Here is a 21,922-nt window from a genome sequence, read left to right as displayed (position 1 = left end):
TTGCTCCAGTAGCAAGACTAGAAGCAATCAGACTGTTGATCTCCTTCTCAGTGAATCACAACATAATTCTACATCAGATGGATGTTAAGAGTGCCTTCCTAAATGATTATATATCAGAGGAAGTCTACGTTCATCAACCCCCAGGTTTTGAAGATGAAAAGAAACCAGACCATGTGTTCAAGTTGAAGAAATCACTCTATGGTCTGAAGCAAGCTCCCAGAGCATGGTATGAGAGACTCAGCTCATTCCTTCTGGAGAATAAGTTTGTAAGGGATAAAGTAGATACAACTCTCTTTTGCAAAACCTACAAAGATGATATCTTAATTATGCAAATTTATGTTGATGATATTATATTTGGTTCTGCTAATCAATCTCTATGCAAAGAATTCTCTGAGATGATGCAGGCTGAATTTGAGATGAGTATGATGGGAGAACTCAAGTACTTTCTGGGTATACAAGTTGATCAAACACCAGAAGGAACATATATCCATCAGAGCAAGTACACTAAAGAACTTCTGAAGAAGTTCAATATGCTAGAATCTATAGTGGCCAAGACTCCAATGCATCCTACATGCATTCTGGAGAAAGAAGATGAAAGTGGTAAAGTATGTCAGAAGCTCTATCGTGGTATGATAAGTTCACTTCTATACTTAACTGCATCTAGGCCAGACATATTGTTTAGTGTTCATCTATGTGCTCATTTCCAATCAGATCCAAGGGAAACCCACTTAACTGCTGTTAAGAGGATCCTAAGGTATCTGAAAGACACCACTAACCTTGGCTTGATGTATAAGAAAACATCAGAGTATAAGCTTTCAGGTTACTGTGATGCTGATTATGCTGGAGATAGAACAGAGAGAAAAAGCACTTCTGGAAATTGCCAATTCCTGGGAAGCAATTTAGTCTCATGGGCCAGCAAGAGGCAATCAACAATTGCTCTATCAACTGCAGAGGCAGAATATATCTCAGCAGCCATTTGCAGCATTCAGATGCTCTGGATGAAACATCAGCTGGAGGATTATCAGATCCTTGAGAGCAATATCCCAATCTATTGTGATAACACTGCTGCAATATCATTGAGTAAGAATCATATCTTACATTCAAGGGCAAAGCACATTGAGGTAAAGTATCACTTTATTAGAGATTATGTATAGAAGGGCGTACTTCTTCTGAAGTTTGTTGATACTGACCATCAATGGGCAGATATCTTTACAAAGCCCTTAGCAGAGGATAGATTTAATTTTATTCTGAAAAATCTGAACATGGACTTTTGTCCAGAGTGAAGATGGATCAGAACCTCTGACTATGATACTTCTTGATCAGAAGATGTCTAGTCCAGAAGGTAACTCAATCAGAGTGTGTGTACCCATTGGTACTGACTCTGAGGCTGAGACAGTAACACGTGTGTCAGTATCTCTGATGCATAGTTCCTTGTGCCCGTGCTGACAGTCTGTCATAATACGTGTTGATGTGCTTCTCTCCTTTGTGTGATATGTGTATTTACTGTTACTATCTATCTTTAATTTTCAACCGTTGATTTTAAATTGCTTTTTGAATCAGCAACGGTTATTTGTCAAAACTCACTATACACACACGATCTCCTTCACTCTCGGTTTTTACTCTCTCTCTCTCTTCTGTATTTTCAAAACCGCTTTCCCACGATCTCTCTCTCGCTCCCTATTCATCCTTCAACCTCATCTTCAATCCTAAACCTTCAACCGCTTCAACAATGGTGAGACCAACCAGAAACGAAGCTGCCAAAGCAACCAGGTTCCCTCACATGGAAGTGGGTCTAGCAACAGGTCAAAGGGGTCCTGAGAATCCGAATCAAGATCAAGGTCAAGCTCAAGAGCAGATTATTCCGATTGCAGAACGGGGCTGTGCCGTTCACTGCGTATATGCTCCTGAGGAACTTCAAGTACTGGCAGAATGGAGATTTGACCTCGACAATCTTGCTACAAATGGGTATGATCTTCGTCCTGAAGTCAGTGCTCAAGGCTGGGAGAATTACTTCAACAGGCTTCGAGGACCGGTGTATGACAAATTGGTTAAGGAGTTCTGGAAGCACGCTGACTGCGATGACACTCAGGTGGTCTCTCACATTGCTGGTAGGAGAATCATCATTACTGAGAAGTCCTCTGTGAATCTGCTGGGTGCAGAAACTGCTCGTGGGTATCGATTCCAATTCACTGAATCGAAGCTGAAACCCAAAACGAAGGATGAGACCAACAAGGCCCTGTACACCAATTACAAACCGGGCAAGACTAATTACAAAGTGATGGATCTCCATCCCAAGCTCAGGATCTGGCACAAGATTTTGCTAAACTGCATCAACCAGAGGCCAAAGGGCAGTTCCCCAGATTACATCAATTTCTGCCAGAAGGCAATGCTAGTCTTCATCCAAGACAAGAGGAAACTCTGCCTCCCCTTCTTCCGGTTCTCATACCTGAAGGAATGCATCAGGAAGTCAAGGACTACTGCCTCCATCAAGTCCGCAATCAAGTATATCCCTTTTGGGAGATTGCTGTCTGATCTTTTCATTGAGAGCGATCTTATTCAAGATCTGGTCAATGCTGGATGCACAGAGGATCTGACCACCATTGTCAGTGATGTCTTCACTGCAAATTCTCTGAAGAAGATGGGTCTAGTCAAAAAGAAGATCGCTCCTGCCCATGAAGACACATCTTCTGAAATCAGAAAAAGAAGAGTCCCTCTGAACGACTTTCCCTTGTGGACCCAGGCAGACAACCCTGAAGCAATCAGGTGCTTCGTTGATGATCTGAAGAGTCAAGGCTTTGAGATTGATGTTGATGAATTCTTCAGAATGTTGCCTCCTGCACTAGAGCTTGATTCTCCTCTCAAGAAGAAGGTTCAGAGGAAGATGATCTTAGAAGAATCCTCTGAGGAATCAGATGTCTCTCTGACCAAAGGGAAGAAGGCTGGTCAATCCAAGAGAAAACATGATGAAACCAGCAAGCCAGATGATGGTGATGATGGTGATAATGAGGATGGTCCTCCTTCTCCCAAGAAGAAGAAGAAGCAGGTCAGAATAGTGGTGAAGCCTACCCGGGTGGAACCAGCTGCTGAAGTGATCAGAAGGATTGAAACTCCTGCCAGAGTGACTAGATCATCAGCACAATCAAGTAAGTCTGCAGTTGCTTCTGATGATGATTTGAACTTATTTGATGCACTCCCCATCTCTGCCATGCTCAAACACTCTTCAAATCCACTCACTCCCATTCCTGAGTCCCAACCAGCTGCACAAACCACCTCTCCACCACATTCCCCAAGGTCTTCATTTTTTCAACCTTCTCCAACTGAAGCACCTCTCTGGAATTTGCTCCAGAACCAACCATCTAGGCCAGATGAACCAACCTCACCCATCACCATACAATATAACCCATTAACTTCTGAACCCATCATCCCTGAACAACCAGAGTCCAACCAAACAGAACCTGGACCCAGAACCTCTGATCACTCTGTCCCAAGAGCATCAGAACGTCTGGCTCCCAGAACCACTGATACAGACTCTTCCACAGCCTATACACCTGTATCCTTCCCAACCAATGTTGCTGACTCTTCTCCCTCCAATAACTCTGAATCCATTAGAAAATTCATGGAGGTTAGAAAAGAAAAGGTGTCTACCTTAGAAGAGTATTATCTCACTTGTCCAAGCCCTAGGAGATATCCTGGCCCTAGACCTGAACGTCTAGTAGACCCAGATGAACCTATCTTGGCCAATCCTTTACATGAGGCAGACCCTTTGGCTCAACAAGCTCAACCTGCCCCTGACCAACAAGAGCCAGTTCAACCAGAACCCGAACCAGAACAATCTGTGTCTAACCACTCCTCAGTTAGATCACCCCATCCTCTGGTTGAAACTTCTGAACCACACCTTGGAGCCTCTGAACCTCATGTTCAATCCTTTAACATTGGCTCTCCACAAGGTGCCTCTGAAGCTCACAGCAGCAATCACCCAGCCTCTCCTGAAACCAACCTCTCTATAATTCCTTACACTCACCTCAGACCCACATCTCTCTCTGAGTGCATCAATATTTTCCATCATGAAGCTTCATTGATGCTACGCAATGTGCAAGGTCAGACTGACCTAAGCGAGAATGCTGAATATGTGGCTGAAGAGTGGAACAGTCTGAGCACTTGGCTAGTGGCTCAAGTTCCAGTTATGATGCAGCTCCTGAATGCAGAGGGAAGTCAGAGGATCGAGGCTGCAAAGCAAAGGTTTACTAGAAGGGTGGCTCTTCATGAACAAGAACAAAGACATAAGCTACTTGAAGCTATTGAAGAAGCCAAAAGAAAGAAAGAACAAGTAGAAGAAGCTGCACATCAAGCAGCAGCTCAAGCTGAACAAGCCAGATTAGAGGCAGAACGACTTGAAGCTGAGGCTGAAGCTCTTAGATGCCAAGAACTTGCACCAGTAGTGTTTACTCCTGCTGCTTCTGCTTCCATTCCAGCTCCTCAAGCTGCTCAGAATGTTCATTCCAGCTCTACACAGTCAAGCTCGTCCAGACTCGACATCATGGAACAAAGACTTGATACTCATGAGTCTATGCTAATAGACATGAAGGAAATGATGATGAAACTTCTGCGTCGATCTGCTAAACCCTAGTCTTAGGATCTCTTCGTTTTTCTTCTTACCCTAGTCTTATTTTCTTTAAGTTTTTTTTATTATTTTGTTATGTCTTTTCGTTATTTATTTTTTTTGCACATCATACATATATATATTTGACATTATGTTTGCAAAATTTTCTTTATTCATAATAAACTGCATTTACATCATACATGTTTTTCTTTTCCCTAAAATCCTAGAATGGAGGATCCCTCCTCATTCTTCTGCACTCCTGGCGCTGCTCTGACCTTTCCTTCTCCAGACGCTCCAGTGCATACTGGATGTTGTTGAGACTGTCTTTTAGCTCATCCCTCTCCAGAATCTCTTCTGAAGTCTTGAGCTTCTTTTCCAAGATCTCTTTTTCTTCCAGCAGCTTCAGTTCAAGCTGGCTGAGCTCTTGCACTTCCTCCACGAAAGCAAGGAATTCTTCCAAGTCTCTCTTTAACTCTGGATGCAAGTCCTCCTCTAGCAGTGTCCTTGTTAGCTCTGATATGGTGGTTGTACCTTCTGGGTGCCGTATGTTTAAGAACATATCCTCCACAAAGGCCTTCCTTCTGAGCTCTTCTAGTGCTACCATGTATGATGCTATTTTCTTTTTACTTTGATGGTATTGATTGAGTGTGAAGCTTACCTGTTTCTAACTCGCTTTATATAAGCTTCAATTGCGTCCTGAAAGTTATTGCTCCTGCAGTTTCTCGAGGATAAGTCCTTGGTAACTGAAGTTCTCTTTACTCCCCTGGCCGGTGGTAAACGTTCTTCTCTTGCATTAACTCCTTTCTTTAATTCGCCTAACTCTCATTCATGCATCATTTATTTTCTCCGTTTCCTTAAACTTAGACCTTCTCTAAGGGGGAGTACCTTGTACTTCAAGCTAAGTTTTTCACACCCACACTTTTTGCTTATGACAAAAAGGGGGAGTACACCCAGTTTTTGATGTGTAAGATGTGTTAGTGTGATTTATTTTTCTTTTGGAGAATTTAAGAGTTCCACCTTTATGACAAAAGATGTGTCGTGAGGCAAATACAAGGAATACATTTCACTTCTTCTGAAGTGATATTAGTTTGACTCTGATACCCAAGACTCTGATACCTTATTGTTGACTCTGATAACTTATGCGCTATGATCATTCTTATTTATCTATGTCATAAGTTTTTCACTCTGAACTCTTATATTATTTAGCTCAGAATCTAGACTTTACTAACGTTTTCATCAAGTATTAGATTCAGGGGGAGCTAAGCTCAGATTCAAGCAGTGACTTGAATTCAGAATGAGCAAGATAAACTATTCACATCAGGATAAGTTTTATTCTATATCCCTAAACTCTGAGTGAATTCAGTTTATTGTTTAAGAATTGTTCATCAAAAATCTTAGTTTTGTCATCATCAAAAAGGGGGAGATTGTAAGATCAAGTTTTGATCTAGTAGTACAACTCTATGTTTTGATGATTACAAGTTAACCTTTTGATATGAACAATTGTGGTACTCTAACGTGTTTTTCTGAGTGTGCTATTTACAGGCTCTGACCTCTATTCAGTCTCACACAAATCAGAAGCACTGTGCTTAAAGAGTGTCCCAAGCAACGCTTTCGCATTCACCATATTCAGTATGAACAGTGGAAAAGCTTCAGAAGTTCTGAAGTTATACAAACTCTGATGTGGACTCAGTCACTAGAAGTTATGAAGATCCAGAAAGTCTGATAACCAAGAAACACTGAAGGTTCAGATGTTCTGATGGTGTAGAAGACTCTGAAGATCCAGAAGCTGAATAGTGGAAACTCTGATGTCCAGAAGCAAGATACTCTGAAGACCATGTACTTCCCTCTGAGTTCAGAATCAGAAGATACAATGGTCAGAGGATCTGGGCTTTCCCTCTGACTCTGATCAACCGGCTTCACAAGTTCCAACATGAAGCATTCCCCTGATCAGAAGTCTCCTAGGTTTTAAGGTCAAGTCGCTATCCAAGTACAAAAGCAACTGTACCTTCCTGACGACCTACCTAACAGTCTCAGACACAGCAGAAGCTGGATTTTCCAGAACTGCCCTCCAACGGTAGCATTTCCCATGCAACGTTCAACCCTAATCCTTGGAGTATAAAAAGAGGCTGAAGACTGAAAGAAGCGGCTAGAAGCATTCACATACGCGCAAGACAAATTCAAATTCTTCTAAGCTTTCTTTCATCTGAAATTCATTGTGTTTACTATTAGCTTTTTAGAAGCAAATCTCTTGTAAACATTTCTTTGATAAACAGTTTGTTTAGTTCCTTTAGGAGATCAAGGTTGATCGGATCCTAGAGAAGACTAAGATAGTGAATCTTAGTGTGAGCTAAGTCAGTGTAATTGTTAGTCACTTGTAGGTTTCAAGTGCAGTTGTAACTCTTACCTGATTAGTGGATTGCCTTCATTCTAAGAAGGAAGAAATCACCTTAACGGGTGGACTGGATTAGCTTGAGTGATTTATCAAGTGAACCAAGATAAAATCCTTGTGTGCTTTTCTATCTCTTATCTTTAGCACTTAAGTTCTCGAAAGATTTGTCAAAATCTTTAAGGTGAAAGCTTTATCTTGAAAACGTTATTCAAACCCCCCCTTTCTACCGTTTTTCATACCTTCAGGAAAGACTATCCTACACAAAACATTTTGGCTGCATGTAATTTTGACATGAAATTTACATATGTGTTGGCGGGGTGGGAAGGTACTGCTTCTGACTCTAGGATATTGAAAGATGCTTTAACTAGGGAAGATCGATTAAACATTCCTGAAGGTTAGTTATAAATTAATATACTTTAATTATTAAGCATTGCACGTTGTAGTTGAATCACTTAATATACTGGTTCATAACATATATATCATTCATGTAGGCAAATATTATATTGGGGATGCAGGATTTATGCTAAAACAAGGGTTACTTACACCGTATAGAGGTGTTCGATATCACTTGAAGGAGTATTCAGCTCGTGGCCCACAAAATGCTCGAGAATTATTCAACCTTCGACATTCATCACTTCGAAATGTTATTGAGAGAAGTTTTGGAGTTTTGAAAAAAAGATTTCCTATTATAGCTAGTGGCACCGAACCTTTCTACTAATTTGACATTATGATAGACATTATCCTTGCTTGTTGTATATTGCATAACTTCTTAATGGGTGCTGATGTTGATGAAAGTTTAATCGCTGAAGTGGATCGCGAATTGCTTCAATGTGATATAAATAGATCACAAACACAAGCACGTGATGAGGACTATAGACAAGGATCACTCTTAAGGGACAACATAGCGAATGAAATGTGGAATGCTTACCAAAATCGATGACACTACTTGTTCAACTTAGTTGTAATGCCCCGTAAAAAAAAACTTAGTTGTAATTTAACATGTATTTTTATTATGTTTAAATGTTATGTAGAACATATTTTTAATGTAAGTGATATTTTTTTATGGTTTGTGCTGAATTATATGTAGAAAATTATGTTCTAGTTCTTTTATGAGATTAATGAATCCATTGTTGTGAAAATTTGTTTCTTTGTCTTTCCTAAAATTTTCATGTAGATGATACAATGTCAAATGGGAAGGGCACTGCATCAAATTCTAATGAATCTCCCTATCTACATTGGAATGATGAGATGGATCGACTGTTTTTGACTGCTTTGCTTGAAGAGGATCATAAAGGCTTTAGAAATGATGATAATTGGTCAACAACAGCATATTGCCACATGGTTGATTCACTAAGATCTACAATTGGCCCAATGATTACAAAAAATCATTTAAAGCATAGACTGAAAACATTAAAAAGCCACTTTGGAAAAGTTTATGACTTGTTTAACAGCTTAAGCGGATTTGCGTGGAATCTGATGACCCTATTTTAGTAGTGTTTTTAGGGTCATTTCTTTGTTTGTTTTGAGTCTTTTTGATGAGTCTCATGTAGTGTTTCATGCATTCTCATGCATTTTTATTCTTTTCTTTAGTCTTTATTTCGTTTTGGTAATTTAGTAGTTTTATAGGTAGTTTTCTTGCATTTTAAGTAAAGTTTAGGACTTGCATGGTTTTGTTGTGTTTTATGAAGGACTTCTTGTGCTAATGAGCTCTTGAAGCTTCTAGAATCTTCCTTGACTTGTTGGTTAGGTTTGGAGAGCAGAAACTGAAGGAGAAAGAAGGCCAAGAAGCATGGAATTGATGAAGAACTTAAAGAGAATTGAAAAGAGGAGTTTCAGAAGCCAAAAAGTCTTTTTCAGGCGAGCTTAAGCGCCTAGGCGCTGGGAGTGGGCGCCTAGGCGCCAATTGGGTCCAGAAGCATGTTTTTCAACATGCAATTGGCGCTCAGGCGCTCTGAATTGGCGCCTGAGCGCCCATCTTCGTGTAATTTGCCTATAAATAAGGCTTAGGCCAATTTCTTTGATACATTTGGACATTTTACTCATTTTTGATCAAGTTTGAGAGCTGAGGAGAACTTTGGGGCCAAGGGAGGCTTCCAACTTGTATTTTTCTCAGGTTTTCTTTACATTTTCTTTATGAATTCCCTAGCCATGAGTGGCTAGTTTACTTTTTGCTTTGGGTTAAGAGATTCTATGAAATTTTAGTTTGTTAAATCCTATCTCTATGCATGAGTCTTGATTTAATCTTGTATTTCAATTCCTTATTGCATGCTTAGCTTTGGTGCACCTTTGCTAGAGGCTAGATTATAATCAAATGGAAATTTGTTATGATTTAGGGACATGAATTGGAATAGATCCTTCTATACTTGCTTCTAGGAATAGAGTGAGGGTAGGGTTTTGTTGGCCTGAACATACAGCTTATTTACCTCTTATGAATGTTTAAGTACACAAGGAATTGAGCTTATCTTTCAGTTTGAGAGAATTACTTTTGTGAGGAATCAACTAGTAAGTACATAGGCTATAACAACAAGAGATAAATCAAGATATCACATGCATAGGATAGGTGGACTAGAATGGATTAGATGATCAAAAACCCAAGGCAATTTTCCATCAATTGTTATTTACATCATTTTCAACATTGCTCTTTTGCAAAACTTTTGTCACAATCAACCAAAACCAATTTCTGAATTTTACTACTTTAAGAACTTGCAAACTTTAGACTTAAATCAAAAATTCTCACTCACAATCCCTGTGGTTCGATATTTTAAAACCCGGAGGTATTCGTACACTTGCGAATTGACCAACAAGTTTTTGGCGCCGCTGCCGGGGATTGTTTGTGGTTTTCGGTTTAAGTTAAAGAGTTTGTTCGTTTGTTTTACTAAGCATTGCATTGAATAGGTGTTACTAACATTTTCTCTGTTTTTGTGATTTCAGTTTATGCACAGTAGGCTTGGCACGGATCCATTGTTGTTTGGTCCGGAGCCTGAACGTACTCTTCGCCGTCGTCGAGCCCAACAAAGGCTTGAAGCCATGGCTGCTCAAATGACGGAAGATGAGATGCAAGCCCACATAGAAGAAAGAGTGAATGAGGCTCTTGCTCAAAGACTTCAAGAGCAAGAATTGGAGAATGCCAATCGTTCTCTTAGAGACCTCACCTCGGCTGCCATGAGCTAAGATTATCCGGGCAGCATAGTTTCCCCCGATGGCACGGGAAATTTTGAGCTGAGGCCGGCATTCATTAATTTGGTGAGCCAAAATCAGTATGGTGGAGGTGCTCTCGAAGATCCTCATGCACACATGGAGCGGTTTATCCGCAATTGCAACACCTACAGAGTTCAGAATGTTTCAGCGGACACCATCCGCTTGAGTTTATTCCCTTTTTCATTGAGGGATACTGCTGAGGAGTGGTTGAATTCACAGCCCCAAGGTAGCATTACATCTTGGGAAGACTTGGCTGAGAAGTTCACCACAAGGTTTGTTCCAAGAGCCCTCTTGAGAAAGCTCAAGAATGACAACATGACTTTTACTCAATCCACCGATGAGAATCTCTATGAAGCTTGGGAGAGGTTCAAGAAGCTCTTGAGGAGGTGTCCTCAACATAACCTTACTCAAGCTGAGCAAGTAGCAAAGTTCTATGATGGTCTCCAATATTCTTCGAGGTTTGGTTTGGATGCGGCTTCAAGTGGAGAGTTCGATGCCTTACTTCCACAAGTGGGGTATGAGTTGATTGAAAAGATGGCTATAAGAGCCATGAACTCTAGTAATGATCGCCAAGCCCGAAGAGGAGTCCTTGAGGTTGAAGCTTATGATCAACTTATGGCCTCCAACAAGCAACTCTCCAAGCAAATGAATGAGATTCAAAATCAAATGAAGACTACCAAGATTGGTGGTCGAGTTGCCAAGGTGGAGTGTGTGACTTGTGGAGGGCCACATGACAGCGAAGAATGCACAGAGACTAGACCGGAGGAGGAAGTGAAGGCTATGGGTCAAGCTCGGAATGACCCATTTTCAAATACTTACAATCCAGGATGGAGGAATCACCCTAATTTCTCGTGGAGGCAAGGTAGTAGTGGGCAAGGAAATGGCTTTCAAAGATAATTTCCTAGCCAAGGATTCCAAGGCCAAAGCTCAAGACAACCTCAAGAGCGAGGAGAAGGTGAAAGTAGTGGTTCCAAGAAGAGCTTAGAAGAGTTGGTGGAAACTTTCATCAACCGGACGGAGAACAATTACAAGAATCAAGAGGCGGCTATCAAGAATCTTGAGAATCAATTGGGCCAGCTGGCCAAGCAAATAGCCGAGAGACCTCAAGGTAAATTTCCTTCCGATACTATCCCCAATCCTAAGCAAGAAAATGCCTCTGTTGTAGCCACTAGAAGTGGGAGAGTGATGAGTGAATTGAAGAAAAAAACAGAGGGAGAAAAGAGAGAGGAGATAGTGGGAGGAGAAGTAGTTGTGCCTATTAAGGTGAGAGAGGAAGTTGATCTTACTCCTGAAACTAGCAAGGTTCCGTTTCCTAAAGCATTGGCTAAGAAGAGCTTAGATAAAAAGTTTTCAAAATTTGTTGATGTTTTCAAAAAGCTCCACATTAGTATTCCTTTTGCCGATGCTTTGGAACAAATGCCTATATATGCTAAGTTTATGAAGGATATTTTGCATAAGAGAAGAAGATTGAAGGGAGTATACGAGACGGTGTTGATGACGGAGGAATGTAGTGCCATTTTGCAGCGGAAGATGCCTAAGAAAAGAAGGGACCCCGGAAGTTTCACTATTCCAGTGGAAATTGAAGGCATGGCGGATGTGGAAGCCTTGTGTGATCTTAGAGCGAGCATCAATTTGATGCCACTCACCATGTTTGAGAGGCTTAACCTAGGAGAGGTTACCCCAACCATGCTCTCCTTGCAAATGGCGGATCGATCCCTCAAGACTCCATATGGGATTGTGGAGGATGTAATGGTGCGGGTGGACAAGTATGTGTTCCCCGTGGACTTTGTTGTGCTTGATATGGAGGAGGATGAGAAGATTCCTCTCATTCTTGGTCGACCTTTCTTAGCTACTGGTAGAGCTAAGATTGACGTTGACAAGGGTCACCTCATTCTCCGTGTTGGTAAGGAAAAGGTACGGTTTTCTGTTTTTAATCCTATGATTGAGACTAACCATGACAATGACTTTGTCTGTGATGTGATTAGAAGCATGTCGAAGGTTTCGGAAGAGATCCCCAAAGTTAATGCCCAAATTGATGAGTTCCATCCGGCTCTCATCAAGCTTGTTAATGGTAACAAGTATGGGGGGTCCAAGTACGAGAACTTGCATGCTCATATGGTGAAGTTTACCCAAGCTAGCACCCTTGCTAAGATTGAGGGTGTTTCAAGTGATGAAGTGAAGATTAAACTCTTCCCTCATTCTTTGACGAGGGAGGCTAGAGCTTGGTTTGATGAGCAAGAGGACATAGCCTCATGGGAGGATTTACTCCAGAGGTTTTGTGCAAGGTTTCTTCCTTGCACTTGTGGTAAGTTAATCAATGGAAAGGAATTTCCTTCCTAACACCATCGGAAGGAGAGTCCACCTAGGACTATAACCTAGGGCTAAATGGGAGACAACCCATTCTTTTAATTTTGTTATTTTCTCTCTTTTAATTTTGTAGTATTTTAGGTGTTTCATTTCAAAAAAAATAAAAAAAAGGAAAAAAAATAAAAATTTTTGTGAAAAAACTGGGTTGAGCGCCTAGGCGCCTAGGCGCCAATTAGTGGCAGAGGCACTGCCTCTGTATCTGGCACAAGCGCCTGAGCGTTCCCCATGAGCGCTCGAGCGCTCCTTTACGTTGTTTTTGCCAGATTTTGGGTTTTAAAACCCCAACCTTTCATTTTCCCACTCTTAACTCCCATTCTCCCATAAAAAACGCACCCCACTCTCTTCATACCCCATTTCCACTTCTCATTTCTCACTTGCACACACATTGGCTCTTCCTTTTACTTCAAAGTTCTGCATTGCATCAAGTCCATTCTACTTGCACCCACTCACTCTCAAGTCAAGGTAAGTTCCATTTTCCACTTTCCTTCACCATAGTTCATGAGTTTTGCAATGCATGCTTCTTTTGGGTAAGGGTGAGTGAATTTGTGCTAGTGCAAGTTGGGTTTGGGTTGTGTATGTCATATTGGGTTGATTTTGTGCTTAATTAGAAATGGGTTGTGAGTTTGTGAGGAATGGGTAGTTAGGATTTTGTGGATTAGTTTAGTTTAGCTTTTGCTTATAAGGTGTTTGTTAGAATGCCTCATTGAGTTCTCTTAGTCGATTTTTGGCAAGTGCTTGTGGTAATTTTTCTCTCTTTGCCAAAATCACTAAGAAACTTGTTGGGTGCTCTTAGGTTGTTCTATTTTTGTTTTTGTACAAAGTTTCTTCTTTCTTTTCTTTTTTTTATTTTTGAACTAACATTTCTAACATTTGTGGCTTGTGTATGGGCTAACAACTTTGCAGATGCCTGTGAAAAGAGCAAGAACCAACACAAGAGCTGCAATTTCTTCCTCCACCTCCTGGAGTTTTGATCGCTCCCGCTTCCTATCAGCGATTAAGGAAGAGTTTTACCGAGCTCACCTAGCACACAAGGAGTGTGTGAAGGAGCGGGGAGTTTTGTATCGGGAGGGAAGGAGAGACCTCTTGGGCATGCAAGAAGCCATGGAGATTAGGAGGTGGAAGAATTGGGTCAACCCCATTCCGTTTGCTTGTGAAGTCATGGTTAGGGAGTTCTACGCGAACACCTACTGTGACAATCAAGAGGACAGGTCCAGGCCACCGGTGAATTCATCTTGGTTCAGGGGAGATGTGATTGACTACAATCCAGCAGTCATTCGCAGGCATCTTGGTCTCCTCACGGAGGACCAAGAGAAGGAGCTTTTCCCCGAGAAGTCCACTTATCATGAGCTCTTAGAGGAGAGGTCACCGAAGATCTTGGAAGACATGAAGGCAGTGATTGTTAGGCCTAGGCGGGACTGGGAAGCAGTTGAAGATGAGATCATTTTTGTGAGAAGGAAGGATATGACACCGCTGGCTAGAGTTTGGGCTGAATTTTAGCAGGATTCCCTCATTCCTAGCTCTAATAACTCTGAAGTTAGATAGGTTACATTGGTTTCTATCTATTGCATCGTGAGAGGTCATCCTATGGATGTGGCCACCATCATTGCTGGTCGGATTTATTCCCTCTACAACAGGAGTAAAGACAAGCATCGGTCCATCTTTCCTCACTTGATTTGTTCTTTGATTCATGCGGTGAGGGACAGAGCTAGGAGGCCAGTCCATGTTATTGAGAAGAGGTTGCCTGTGACACCTCTGCTCAGTAAGGAGAGGATCGCTCAACTTTATAAGGAATGGACAGCAAGGATGCCTCAAGAGGAGGAAGAGGAAGAGGATCCTGAGGAGCCAGCGGAGGAAGATGAAGAAGAAGAGGAAGAAGAAGAGGAAGAAGAAGATGTTGAGGTGGTGAATGAGGTGGTTACTCCACCACGTGCTGACCCTTCTCCTGCTTGGATGGAGGCCACTTTCGGGCGTATGTTTTTGAGGCAAGATCGCCTACACAGGGATCTTGACCTCCATTGGAGGGGAGGTAGCACATCAGACCCCAGGTACAATGGGCCCTTGGATTTTAATACCTTGGAGCAGGGGATGATAGACTTGAGCTTGATGCATGATGCCGGTGTTCATCCGGATTATGGCGATGGAAGGGGTGACCATGACCCCATGGAGTGAGTTTATTGAGGTATTTCTACCCTTAGTTTAGGTCATGCATCTTTGGCATATTTTTCAATTTGTAGTTTTTCTTTTTCTTTTTGTCATGCATTGTTATTTAGCTTTTTGTTTTTGGGTCTTTTACTTCCCTATACTCACATGCTTTTAGCTATAGTTTTGCTTCCCTACTAGTGCTGTTTTTGAAAATGCTTTTGTGAATACTTGTTGTTGTTTTTGGGGATGAGTGATTGCATGTTGGGGAAGAGAGGAGGAGACTTCGGTCTTCCGAGTGTCTCTTGAGAAAGGAGTCGGTGTGAGTCCATTAAGGGTCTATCTTTGACCCTTCACCATAAAAATTCTCTGGAGGATCCTGACTCACTTGCAATTCTTGGTTCTGCGTTAATTTCGCTCATAGCATGCTTAGTGATTTCTGTTTTATTCTGGAGACTTATAGGATTTCTTGAGATTCTGAGTTTGTGGTTGAACATTGCCCTTAGTTGCCCCATTTGAGCTTAATTGGAAAATCTTGTTGTAGCCAAGTTTGGGATGGATGTTTTGGTTGGAATATTGGGGGAGTGATGGTCCTTGTTGTATTGTATGGAGCTGGAAAAATGAGAAATAGTCTCTTGCCCCAAAGGAAGAAAAAAACAGTGAAAAAAGAAAGAAAAAGAACTCCTAACCAAAAGTTGGAGTTGAAAAAAAAAAGAAAAAAAAGTTTGAAAAGGTGGGTGCAAGAGATGGGTGCAAGAGACTTGTGCAAAGAAAAAAAGTGTTGTAAGCTCCGGGGTTATTAGAAGAGGACCACACTCAATGTGCTTGAAAGTCTAGTATTCCCTTAGGGACCAACCACCATCATGTTTCACCTAGCCAATGTTTCAACCCTTATGGAAGTCTCTTTGAATATTTGCATGTTTGATCTTTGTTGCTATTGAGTGAATGACATTCAGGACCTATGAACTTGTTTGTGTGCTCAGTGCACTAAATGAACATCTCATCTTAGGATTTTTAGTTCTATATGCTTCCCATGAACGGACTCTACACTCTTCTCTTTTCAAAAGATGCATGAAGTAGGTTGTTGGGTCTTTCTCTTGGAACTAGCTGTGATTACTTTGTCCCCCTGTTTTTGTGAAGTATTCCTTGTTGAGAGCACTTGTGTGGGAGCAGTTCTTGCGCTTGAGGGCAAACGAGTGTTATTTACGCTCGAGGACGAGCTGCCGTTGAGTATAGTGGTGTGATGACCCTATTTTAGTAGTGTTTTTAGGGTCATTTCTTTGTTTGTTTTGAGTCTTTTTGATGAGTCTCATGTAGTGTTTCATGCATTCTCATGCATTTTTATTCTTTTCATTAGTCTTTATTTCGTTTTGGTAATTTAGTAGTTTTATAGGTAGTTTTCTTGCATTTTAAGTAAAGTTTAGGACTTGCATGGTTTTGTTGTGTTTTATGAAGGACTTCTTGTGCTAATGAGCTCTTGGAGCTTCTAGAATCTTCCTTGACTTGTTGGTTAGGTTTAGAGAGCAGAAACTGAAGGAGAAAGAAGGCCAAGAAGCATGGAATTGATGAAGAACTTAAAGAGAATTGAAAAGAGGAGTTTCAGAAGCCAAAAAGTCTTTTTCAGGCGAGCTTAAGCGCCTAGGCGCTGGGAGTGGGCGCCTAGGCGCCAATTGGGTCCAGAAGCATGTTTTTCAACATGCAATTGGCGCTCAGGCGCTCTGAATTGGCGCCTGAGCGCCCATCTTCGTGTAGTTTGCCTATAAATAAGGCTTAGGCCAATTTCTTTGATACATTTGGACATTTTACTCATTTTTGATCAAGTTTGAGAGCTGAGGAGAACTTTGGGGCCAAGGGAGGCTTCCAACTTGTATTTTTCTCAGGTTTTCTTTACATTTTCTTTATGAATTCCCTAGCCATGAGTGGCTAGTTTACTTTTTGCTTTGGGTTAAGAGATTCTATGAAATTTTAGTTTGTTAAATCCTATCTCTATGCATGAGTCTTGATTTAATCTTGTATTTCAATTCCTTATTGCATGCTTAGCTTTGGTGCACATTTGCTAGAGGCTAGATTATAATCAAATGGAAATTTGTTATGATTTAGGGACATGGATTGGAATAGATCCTTCTATACTTGCTTCTAGGAATAGAGTGAGGGTAGGGTTTTGTTGGCCTGAACATACATGCTTATTTACCTCTTATGAATGTTTAAGTACACAAGGAATTGGGCTTATCTTTCAGTTTGAGAGAATTACTTTTGTGAGGAATCAACTAGTAAGTACATAGGCTATAACAACAAGAGATAAATCAAGATATCACATGCATAGGATAGGTGGACTAGAATGGATTAGATGATCAAAAACCCAAGGCAATTTTCCATCAATTGTTATTTACATCATTTTCAACATTGCTCTTTTGCAAAACTTTTGTCACAATCAACCAAAACCAATTTCTGAATTTTACTGCTTTAAGAACTTGCAAACTTTAGACTTAAATCAACAATTCTCACTCACAATCCCTGTGGTTCGATATTTTAAAACCCGGAGGTATTCGTACACTTGCGAATTGACCAACAGAATCCAATAACTATGAAATTTGAGGCCACCGATGAAGTTTGGGATGATCTCATTAAGGTATTTAAGTTTTCTTTTCCTTTAATTTGATAATTTAGTTTTATGTTTGTGCTTACACTACCAAATTCAATATGTGGATCATGATTTTTTTATGTGTAGGCTAAACCAGATGCAGCAAAATGGAGAAAGACACCCATTAAGAACTATGACATCCTGAGAGAGTTATTTGGAAATGATAGGGCAACAGGGAAAAAAGCTACAACAGCTTCAGATAGGTTGAATCGATGGGATAAAGAGACTATTGACTTGAATGATTGCTCTGAAGACGGCAGAACTCATGAGCCCGATATTAGCATGTTCGATGGACAACAATGTTCATCCCCCAACTTTGACAACTTCAGTCCACATAATGGTCCTTCAAATCAATCAACAAGCACATCTGCTTTAAGGGGCACAAAAAGGAAAAGGAATGTGGTTGACTTGATCCCAATTTGAGAGAATGGATCAGCAAATTATGGGTTTAACTGAAGCAATGAAGGATGGAAATTCCATTTCAGCTAAGCTACAACAAGTTGCTGAGCGTCAGACTGAAGTGACAGAAAAGCATGTTGAGATTGCTGAAAAACATTTGACATTGATGCAACAAACTCGACCTCGACATTATTCTGAAGCAGAAGTTTGGAATATGTTGGAGGAACTAAATGTTCCAGATGAATATCGTTTGTCATGTTATGATTACTTATGTGATCATGAGAAAAAAAAACGTAAGGTTTTTGGTGTTCCTCCACACATGAGAGTCCAAGCTCTCGTTCAAGTTATGAAGGATGCTGGATTGAATTGAGAGCAAGTTACTGCTCTTTTTTGCTTTTTGGGGTGCATGTCTATATGATTGAAGGTAGAGTACTTTTTGGCCGAGCATTGATAGTGAATCTACTTTTGTTGTTGTAGTTAAGATATCATAGTATGCTTATATGACCTTGCTGTTGTAAATGGGTTTATATGATTGAACATGCATGACAACTTTGAGGAAGTGGTTACCGGAGATATCAGACTAGTTTACTCTATTCAATGTGTATTTGAAGAGGTAAGTGACATTATAAATTGCTTTGTTCTCTTATTGTTGATTTGGTAATATATTCTCTTATCATTGATTGCTGATCTATTCTTGTTCATGCTCTCTCGCATCATAGGTTGCCTTCACTACATGGTGATGACGAAAGGGAAGCTGCATAAAGGACACTTCATGGCGATCTCTCTTCCAAAAGTGAGAAGTGGAGTTGTATATTCTAAAGCCACTAATTACAAGTAACCTTTGTTGTCAAGATTTGCATGTTGGGGATTTAATTATATTATGTATTCTGGAGGTTTTTTGTATGTACTCTGTTGAATAGAGGTTCTACGGCTTGATGGCCATGTGCCCAACTTTTGTTCATGTAGGTCGCAATGTTGCATGCACAAAATATATCATACCTTAATTAACTTATAAATATAATATGCAGACTCTTGGAACAAATTTTTAGCCACGTCTATTGTAGTACTTCAACAGGTTATGTGATCATCTCTTTTAGCCACTTTAATCTCATAATAAAAATCTTAATATCAGAAAAAAAAAAGTGTAAAATTATTTGAGTTTTGCATTAAAATTAAAAATAACATTGTAAACCTGTGCTGAAATTTTTTATATGGCACTGGAATTTTTAAAATATGGAATTTTTTATATGGCACTGGAATTTTTAAAATCATAAGAATGATTTTAATAAAAATATTGATTAGATAAAAATTCTATGTAAAAGTTATTGGTTCAAACTTCAAAGTATAATTTTTAAGTAGGGGCCAAAAAGTCATCTTACAAAATTACAGTTTTCTTTCCTCCTATTCTTTCCTTCCATTTCTATCAAATCAAACAACTTAAAAATTTCTCTCACTTTCCTTTCTCTTCCTTTGCTTTTCTCCTCTTTCCATCCACTTTCCTTTCCTTTCATTTCCTCCCCAACCAAACACAGTGTAAAGATGACATAAAAGAAAATAAAATGTAGAGGTAGTGTCCAATAATTATCAGATCTAACAATAAATAGATAAATTAATAAAAGAAAATGTACCAAATTTCAGATTTTGCAGTGTGGATCATAAATCAAATTGAATTACAGAAGAAAAGGCAAAAGAAAAACATACCAAAGGCCCTTCTAAGTAGTGGTGAACAGCAACAACTCTCTTGTCTCCAAATTTCTCAACTGAAAGATTTCAGAAATATAGAGCAAAGAAGAGCTTATTTTGGCCAAATAATTATCTTCTGAACTTATCTTACTGTTAAATACATGAAAAGTAGCCCATCATTTATAAAAAAAAAGCTGAACGAAGCTTCGTCGACAGGCTGGCCAAAGACTTGACATTTTTTATTTTTTTTTGAAAGTGACTTGACATTGACTTCAGAGGAATTTTGAATGGTGTTTCTACTAAACGGGTATTTGGAGAAATATAAATTATTTAGCAAATTGCACTTACCTTCCCATGGAATTAATCATTATTGCACTAACCTCCCCTCTATAATTTAATAAGATACTAAGTTACTAACCACTCTTGTTTTATTTGACAAATTACACTAACCTTTCTTGAGATTTATTATTATTGCACTAACCTCCTGTTTACACGGATTTTTGGTAAACAAATATCCTCTTAGTTCGACTAAAGAAAGTTTAGATTCGGGGTCCTTTTGAGAAAACGCTTTGCCAAAGTGTAGTGTGTGAACGAGTGTATTCTCGACAACAATAAACAACTCAAACGAAACTGGACTTTATTGAATATGAGTCGATTACAAAACAGTCAAGCAAACTAAAATAGCATGAAAGCAAATTTCGACAAAACAAGCTACACACAAGAACTGGAAATCAACAAACTGAAATGCAGGGAAACTAAAGCGTTGGTTCTGCAACATACTCCTCCATCATCACGTTCTGCTCTCGAAGTCTCATTGATGCGGACGTTTAGAGCTTTTGGTGAATTTTCAGAGTTTTTAGTTGGGAACCTCTTCTTCTGCTGCTGCTTCCTCTATTTATATTGTTCTTTCTGCCCATGTTCTTGGCGGTTTTCCTTGGATGCACGATGGCTTCGTGGGTTTTGAATTTTGGCGCCATACCCCACGTTTAGCCGATGGTCTTCGCGCACGTGACTCTATTGCCACGTGGATGGTTCTGAGTCGTGGGCAACCGTTGCTATTCGTGGCATCGTGGGTGTACGCACGTGCTTGTAGTTTCTTGTTATTCGGTAACTGCCTCTTCCATTAAGATGATCGAGATTTCTTCATCTTCTGAGTGTGTCGAGTTATGGCTTTTACTAACTTGTCTTTGAGGGACATCGTGTGCTGAGTTGCCGGCTTCGCCCAACCCTTTCTGTCGAGAAACCACTTTTGCACCATGGTGTCGAGAATTGTAGTACTTGTAATTTTGGCTTAACAATTGCCCCCCAAAAATGTTGGTTGTCGACTGCTTTAGCTCAAAGACACCAAGCATTTTTTTTTTATATCGCAGCCGTTCGATTCCAACGATTCAAATGCTTTGTGCTCTCGACCATTCGATCTTCAAGTCCAATCGGCAGCCATAACGTCTGATGACTTCTCCACTAGCTGACAGTTATAGCCTTTTTAGGGCCATGATTTCACCTATGCCAAAAAGCTGAGAGGTGACATGAATTAACTAATAAAATAATCGCTTGGACCCCAAATTTTTATAAATTGCTGCTCAATGCGGCTTGGGTTCCGTTTTCCCTTCCGTTTATAAATACCCTTTTGGTATTCCTTGTTCAAGCTTTACTCTTTCCTCCAACCTGCAACTTCTTCTTCCAGACTTCATCACTTCATCTTCTTCCGTCTTCTCTGAAATACTTACTGCGTCTTTCAATGGCTTCCAATCCTGAGCAAACCATTCCGTTGGCCACTGAGCTTAAGCTGGATGAGTCCAAGCGCGTGCCAATCCCAGAGCCTCCCAACGAAGCAGAGAAGAGAGCTATCTGGAAATCCCAGGTACTCATTCCTTTCTCTGTTAATGGTACTTTACGCGCCATTTCGGGCCCTTTGAAAGTAGTGAAGCATGATAGGCCCAATAGTCTCCCTGAAGAACATGAATCATTTCACCCTAGCGTTAGGGGAGAGGAGCTCATTTTGGCATTTCAACCCTCTTACCGTATGCCATTTCTTTCTGACCCAAAACGAGCCTTTCGTTCAGCCCCTCCTAACCCTTCTGCTAACGACAAGGCCTACCTGAAATGGTTAGATAGGGTTGAGGGAGATAAGAGACAACACTGGAAGGATGTAGGGATTCTCGACTTGATTCAGCTGTCGAGATCTCCAATCTCGTATAACCCTGCTATGCTGCTGAGTGCACTTTATTTCTGGGAGAGGTCCACTAATTGCCTTCATGTTCCCTTTGGTATGATCACCCCCACCCTCTTGGATGTTGCTGCTATCACCGGGTTGTGGCCCATTGGTGATGATTATCACTCTGCACCTGCTCCTGTTAAACCCATCTCGATCCCTACTGACAACGTTTCTTTTAGTCGATTCATTAAGGACCATTATGTCGAGAGTGGTGAGGTGTCTGATGCTGAACATGTCGCTTTCTTGCTGTATTGGCTGTCTGCTTATGTCTTTTGCACCAAATCTTTGCGC

At 40.4% G+C, this 21,922-nt stretch overlaps 1 protein-coding gene and 1 non-coding gene across 3 annotated transcripts in view; both read right to left on the bottom strand.

The window, feature by feature from the left end:
* The window catches only part of LOC130728725 (uncharacterized), a 58,353-nt gene extending 38,795 nt beyond the window's left edge, over window positions 1-19,558 (bottom strand). The window contains exon 1 of one of the 2 annotated variants that reach the window (XM_057580273.1): window positions 19,435-19,558. The gene's annotated coding sequence lies outside the window, so the exon portion shown is untranslated. The remainder of the gene's footprint in view (window positions 1-19,434) is intronic. The other variant, XM_057580274.1, reaches the window with a different exon arrangement.
* Window positions 10,485-10,591, bottom strand: LOC130734833 (small nucleolar RNA R71). The gene has a single exon (XR_009018172.1). It is a non-coding gene; the product is annotated as a small nucleolar RNA R71 (small nucleolar RNA).
* Window positions 19,559-21,922: the final 2,364 nt, after the last annotated feature.

Source organism: Lotus japonicus, chromosome 1 (assembly GCF_012489685.1).
Source record: "Lotus japonicus ecotype B-129 chromosome 1, LjGifu_v1.2".
Taxonomy (NCBI): Eukaryota; Viridiplantae; Streptophyta; class Magnoliopsida; order Fabales; family Fabaceae; genus Lotus; species Lotus japonicus.
This window is presented reverse-complemented; position numbering and strand designations above follow the sequence as displayed.